At 47.5% G+C, this 6,996-nt stretch overlaps 1 long non-coding RNA gene across 1 annotated transcript; it reads right to left on the reverse strand.

Annotated features, from left to right (window-relative positions):
- Window positions 1-515: 515 nt before the first annotated feature.
- On the reverse strand, window positions 516-1,060 carry LOC112590025 (uncharacterized). The gene is made up of 3 exons (XR_003113942.1): window positions 980-1,060; window positions 754-858; window positions 516-541 (listed from the first exon to the last, which is right to left on the reverse strand). It is a non-coding gene; the product is annotated as an uncharacterized LOC112590025 (long non-coding RNA).
- Between the last annotated feature and the right edge of the window lie 5,936 nt (window positions 1,061-6,996).

The following is a 6,996-nucleotide window of genomic DNA, read 5'->3' on the forward strand; positions in this document are numbered from 1 at the left end:
GGACCAAATTGTAATGTAAATAAATGCGCGTACCGAATTTATCGGTAATTTCAAATTAAATATCGCTTCTGACACGCGTGAAAAATGTGGAAAATTGATCAACTCGACAGACAAAATTTATCAAGCCAAATAAGATAAATAATGGAGAATTTCACGTGCGATGGTGCAATTCTGATCAAATTTTAACATTACACACTACTCGAAGCAGGAGTTATGTTGATTGAATCGCAGCAAATAATTTTCCATATCTTCATTTCAATATAATAACAAACAAAAGCAAACTATTTATATCTGTATCTTCTAATGATACAGAGCAAATATAAAAGAGAGAAATATATATTATATCTTAAAGATTCTGTTGTGTAATACGGTCACTGGAAGACACGATCTCCTGATTATTTCGAGCAACGTGTGAAAAAAGTATAATTAAATCGCATTGATTTTCTTGAGATATTGCAAACACCCATCACCATAAAAATGTCTTTTCTTCTCTGACTCACCGATACACAGTAGCCAGAGTCAGCCGCGTTCTGCTGCGGATCTGTAACAAAAAATATAGTTTCGTTAGTTAAACCGTTAGGTTACAAGTTAGGTTAGGTTAGGTTATGTTAGATTGAGTTCAGTTCGCGGAAGCGCGCGCGCGCAGATGTAAATGTTGATCCTTTGCCATTGAAATTCAACAGCTTTTGTTCCAATCACTAGGTTTTCGATCGCAATGAATCAAGAAATGTACAAACGATCAGTGAACCTCACCTTCAAGCCGACTCTGCTCGGCCCGAACCGGATCCTCCGGTGCGGCGTCGGCGTCCGTCGAAACTGCGTCCCGTAGCTATCGCGTGGCCGCAGACTCCAGCAGATCTGTAACAAAAAGAGAGTTTCCTCATTAGTATTACAGTGTCAAATGCGCCCCGCATCAAGTGTACGAAGATTCGAGAATACAAATTCTTCAACTTAACCAAGTTAACCAATAAAAGTTTACCTTTAAAGACCATGAAACACTGCTATTGCTTAAGATGCTCCGGATTGTCACGCACGCACACACACACACACACACGTATGTACGCACGCACACGCACATGCACGAATATTACACGCTACACGCGCGCGTATACTGTGATCGAGCGTGAAGATTCGGAAATGATTACGCGCGGCGATCCGCCGATCCGTCCGCCGCCGCGGCGTAAACGATAATGGGAACGGTCGAGGCAATTGCGTACTGATGAACATGTTGTTTGCAAAGTCGCGCGACCTTGTCCGGCCGGGACGCGTCTCAGAGAGCCCGTAACGTTGTATAAAACTTACCTTTTTAAATAACAAGGTAAAAAGAGGCGCCAAGTACACACGTAACGCGTATTGTGTTATTTTTAGAAATTTAAAATTATTGTTTTCCAATTTATATATGTAACATAAAATTGTACAAGTAAAATTTATAACTCTTTGTAATTTGGATTATTCATTTGTACATATCTAATACATACATAGGAAACGTGCCAAGATTATCACGCACTACTTTGACGATGCAAAATTTTCATTTATCGCGAAATCTCAAGTCCTTTTGTAATCATCTCTTTTCCGTGCACTCAGGTATCGCAGACTCAGCGCTGGCCACGTATTCCGCTTACGTATCTGGAATAAGAAAAGATAGTTTCGCCAATTAGATCAGATCAAAGATTTCAGCATAACAAACGAATGCACGGAGATAGAGCGTATCAGCGCTTCGTATTCGCGAGCGTATTCGCGAGCGTAATTCCGGGATTTTTATTCTGACTGTATTCTAACTCTCGACCGCGAAAGCTTACAGGGCGGAGTACAGGGAAATCTAACGTAAACCTACCTTCGAGCCGAACTTGCTCGGGCCGAACCGGATTCTCCGGTGCTGCCGGATCCGCATCCGCCGGAACTGCGTCCCGGAACGGCGTCTGCCGTACAACCAAATCTGAAATAAGGAATATTTTTTCCAATTAGTTACTTGGCAGCTACTCAATCCAGCCGCTGGTTAAAAATCCGGAAGTGTCCTTCCGACAGAATTAATTCCGAAGACACGAAGAAGGCGTGATAATGTCGTCCTTTAAACGTCACGCGACATACGTTCCGCTTACAATCGCAAATCAACGATCGCAGCTCGAGTTTCCACATATCCGATATATTTTCTATTGACTTGTTTATATTGACTTTGATTAATCGGACAGGACGGAAAGTAACGGTCGACATCATACGACGTGAAATAAACTTCCGGCGTGAAAGATCGTTACGATATTACGTGCTCTCGAATACGCGACGTGTTGGACGTGTTACTCGCCGAGGTGTCTCCTCTCTGTCCCCCGAGTTTTCAAATAATTTGACTCTCTCCGAAATGGACGACGATTATTTTGTCGATTCCGCTGAACAGTCAGATGTCACTTTGGCCGCTTTTATTAATCCATGATTCGATGAGCGGAACTTCAACTAACGCGAACACCTTCGTGTTCTGGCGCGCGGTTAATGTAATTCTCAATTAATTCACGTACATCACAGTGGTCGAACTTAGAACGGAATGGGCGTCACGTCCCCGGAGACATAAGTAATTATCCAATAGTTGCAGCAGCGTAGCGGCAAACGCAGACATGTACCGGCGGATTCCGCGTGTTGTGCCGTGAGAGAGCGGCATCGCGATCTGAAATGTTAATCTTCGGCGCGTTAAAGCGACTCCGCGCCAGACCGTGTCCAAGAGTCGCGCTTGATCATTGAATTCATCGAGTCATAATGAACCGACGGGTCGATGCAACATCGGGCCACAGGGATCCCAGGGGGGGGGCCAGGGGCGGCGGCGCAGGAGGGTCGCAGTTGACCCTTTCCCTTCGCACTCGCACTCGCGTAGCTCGCTAGCGGTGATGGGTACACAATTTCAAGATCCGCCGCAAAGTGGCGAGGAGAAATAAGGAGAAAGTTTTTGCATGACAGAAAACAGAGAGAGAGAGAGAGAGAGAGAGAGAGAGAGAGATTCCGCGAAGGAATCGTAAGGCTACTTAAGCGTTGTAGTAACGTCAGACCTTTCTTCCTGCTTATATCAATCACTACACTCTGTCTCTATGTAATATAAAATTCTTTGTAAACTCCCTCCCGTCTCTGTGCCACCGCCCCGGCTGTAATTAGACGGTGCATTAGACGATGCGAAAGACAAAGCCCGTTAACGAAAGAGCATCTCGCGCGGCTTCTCAAGGAGGAAAATGTTTACAAAGCCACGTACGTGCAGAATCGTACAGATTGGCGTCTGACAAATGGAAGAATTTCAACTTCAAAGAGAGAGTATTAAGTTTGTGATTCTCTGCGGCGCTGCTGTGCCTGCTCGTGACACAAAGCGGGCGGTGAGGATAATAGCGAGATAGAAAGCGACGTCGCTTCTCGCGACGTCGTTAGCCGTTCGACGTGTGACCGCGGTAATTAAATATTAAAGCAGGACAGAAAGAGAGATAGGCGAAGAGAGATAAACAAGGGAGGCGCGAGAAAGCGCGGCGAGATAAGAGGAGTGCGATGCGTGCGCGCGCTCGTTAGATCGCGCGGACGCGACATTAACAATTCGTCGTCCGTTCGAGTTCCTTAATTCGCGTTTCAAAGGGCCCGGCATTTTTCCAAGCGATAGCTCCGGCGCAGACTGCGGCGATAATCCGCAGCGGAACACCCGACGAAGATGAATTCCGCGCAAAAAGATTCTCGCGTCTCAACCGTCTCGCGCTTTGATCGGCGTACCGTCAAAGCGACGTTTCACTGTCTCATTTCGATTCTGTTTTACTTCGCCCGCATATCGATATCCTTCGGCTTTTTTTCCGGCTTTTTACGTTTCTCCGATCCTCCCCGGCGCGCTCATCTCCGCACCTGTCCCCTTCCTCCCGCGCTCCTTCCTCGCGACGCTGTCTGTCGCCACCTCGCCGAGACCGATTCTCAGTCTAGCGTGGAATATACCGAAGGGATGAAAGAAAGGATCCAGTCATTAAGCGTCGCCGTCGCCGTCGCCGTCGCGTCGCGTCGCGTCGGCGGAGAAAGAGGCGCGCACAAACGCAAGAAGAAAACGAGAACGCGTTCTTCCTCCCTTTTCTTCCTCTTCGCGAGAATCCCCCCACTGAGAGACGGACGGCTGGTAACGATCGCGCGCCGATTCCAACGCGATTCCCACTGTCGCGACGGTGCAACTTACCGGTATCGCTTGTCCGCGCATCCGGAATGCGGGAATTGTGTACGCTCGCGGACGATTATCGCGACAATTTCATTTCGCCGATACACGCGGTTAGGCAGGCTTCAGCCTAGCTTGCCCGCCGCGGCTTGCTTCTCCGGCTGGCCGACTGCCGACCAACGAAACACCCCGCAGTCGCCGAAATGCGAAAACTGCTCCGCACACACCAGAGACATCGTCATCCGGCTGCTACACTCGGTAAATTTCCCTCCGGGACATGTTTCGTACATGTATCGAAATCCCGTTTAATCGAAATTTCGAATGTACGTTTAATCCATTCCACCGCTCGCTCATCCACCCGCCACCCTCCCTCCTCCCGTCAGCCGGCTGGCCCGCTCTTCGCAAAATCGCCTGTGTCGCCCGCAAATGCGCTAGCAACATGAAAAAAAAAAAAGAGTACTCTCCTGCAGCTCGCATAGACTTGAAAGCCTGCGACGGACGGATTGAAAAGTCGGAGCACTCGAGGCTAAATTGTAGCGGTAGCGTTTTTCCCGTTGAAACGATTCGATTTTCAAAGCGATTTTTTTTTTGTATCCGGCTTGCGAACTTTTTGACAGGAAGCTTAAACAATATGCATGAAAAGCTATTAGTTTTTTTTTTTTTCCTGTTTTTTGCAAACGCCAAAGCTTACCGCGAAAACAACGGCGGGAGAGGAGACCGGATCCCGCGAATTAGCGGGAACCGAAGTCGCAAAGTAAACGACGCCGTTGTGAGTTGCAAACGGAATTTTCGCGCGTCTGCTGAAAAGCCGGCCGCTCGATACGCGTACGAGAATAGCTGTGTTGAAAAAAGCACGGGTCGCTTGGCACGGGGCGCCTTTGGGGCATCCTGCAGCTCTCCGAACGCGTCACGTTCGACGCGTGTTATATAAATACAACGGCGGAGTCGATTAATTTATGAACTCTCAAGCAGACGCGCGAATTACACACGAGCGCAATTGACAACGAATAACGAGGAACGAGATCGGTCTGCTTAATCGAGCGCCGCCCCTTCTTCGCTTATTGAAATCAATCGAGCTATCGGACCGGCCGACGGATGAATACATTTCAAATCGAAGACTGCAATAACACGCAGATTGTTGTGAGAATAAATTCCAGACTGAACTCTGTCGCGCCGGCCGATCGGTGGTTTTTCCCCGGCTTGGCACGGCGCGGCGCGACGCGACGCGACGCGACGCGGCGCTCATAGCGTGAATTCGAGCAAAAGCAAACGAGCGACCGTCAGTGCCCGGCCAATTGTCTCGCACCGATCAATTCAAGCCGGTCGATTATATTTTCCAAAAATGCAAACGACTCTATAACGCCCTCTCGCCGATCTCTTCCCTTCCTCTCACCTTTCCACGCTCGCTTCCGTTTTTTTTCTTCTTTCAGGCAAGAATTTTTCAATATTCGCTACACTTCCCTCGGGATGTTCCGCGTATCGATATTCCATTTCGTCGGGAATTGAGCGACCGACGTACGGCGTGGTGACAGAGAGAGAGAGAGAGAGAGAGAGAGAGAGAGAGAGAGAGGAGGGAGGAGGAAGAGAGAAAAAGTCTCGTGAGAGAGAGAGAGAGAGAGAGAGGGGGGGAGGAAGAGAGAAAAAGTTTCGTGAGAGAAAGAGAGAGAGAGAGAGAGAGAGAGAGAGCGAGAGAGAGCCGGGGAAGAGAGTGGCAAAGGAAGGCCGAGCTGCGGGTGTGAGAACGGAGAAAAAAGGCGAACGCGCTCGCCACGCCATCCGGCTGAAAGATGTGACGAGACCGTCGTTTACCTTTATCGTCGCCCTTACTTTCGTCATCGTCATTATATCGACTATCGTCAGACCGCCACTGTGCTTGCACCCCGTATGTGCACGTCGGTATAGCGGCGTGTTCCTGGGTGCTCCATTTGCCGCGAGAATTTATCGGATCGAAACGCGTCGCGTCGATCGGGCCCCCGGCTAGAAATGCATAAACCGCGATGCGTTTACGTAAGAGTTACGCCGCATATGACTTGTTTCGATCATGCATCGTTACACCATCGCTACGCTATTTCCTTTTCATTTTTTCTTTTTTGTTTTGTTCTGTTTTTTTTCTTTTTTTTTTTTTAGTAATACATCGAATTTTTCACACCTACCAATCGTTATCGATTGCGAGCGTTAATCTTCGTTCGAAATGTTCGAATATAACGCAAGTTATTGCACTTTTTGTCAACTTTGACTGAAATTTATCTTCGAAACGATACGATACTGACCGGACCGATATTTAACCGGCATTCATGGTCGGTCATTATTTGACAAATATATTAGGTCTTTAAGTACGAAATGTCCGATTTCGAATCAAAAGTTTGGTTTATTGTATCTCAAAGTAGAAATAGTACAATTAATCCCAGTATACGCCTAAACTGTCGGCACAGTTCTGCCATCTTAATGGTAGTTTCTTTATGCCAGCAGCGAAGAAGCCTGATGAACGAGTGACGATGAAATCGCGAGAGACGTTTTCCACAGCTTGTTGAGAATTGAATATTTTTCCTTGCAAGAAATGGTTCAGTGCCTTTGGGCACTGCATTTGGGGACAGACCTCATGTAGGAAAGGACTCTGTACACTCTGTTTTGTCTGTACGTTCTCTCTCACATACTCTCGATGGAAGGGGAATAGGAGAGGCAGTTCTCGGCATCAGCTAACACATCAGCTGCACATTAAGGAGGCTAACACATCAGGGAGTTTTTACAATACTGTCTCTCAGATACAGTAAACGTTAATCGTAAATGCATTGCGACGTTATTTCTGAACGAATAACGTTCACGAATTACGTTCATCGTAGTCTGAGAGA

The sequence above is a fragment of the Harpegnathos saltator genome, unplaced genomic scaffold (assembly GCF_003227715.2).
Source record: "Harpegnathos saltator strain DR-91 unplaced genomic scaffold, Hsal_v8.6 scaffold694, whole genome shotgun sequence".
Lineage (NCBI taxonomy): Eukaryota > Metazoa > Arthropoda > Insecta > Hymenoptera > Formicidae > Harpegnathos > Harpegnathos saltator.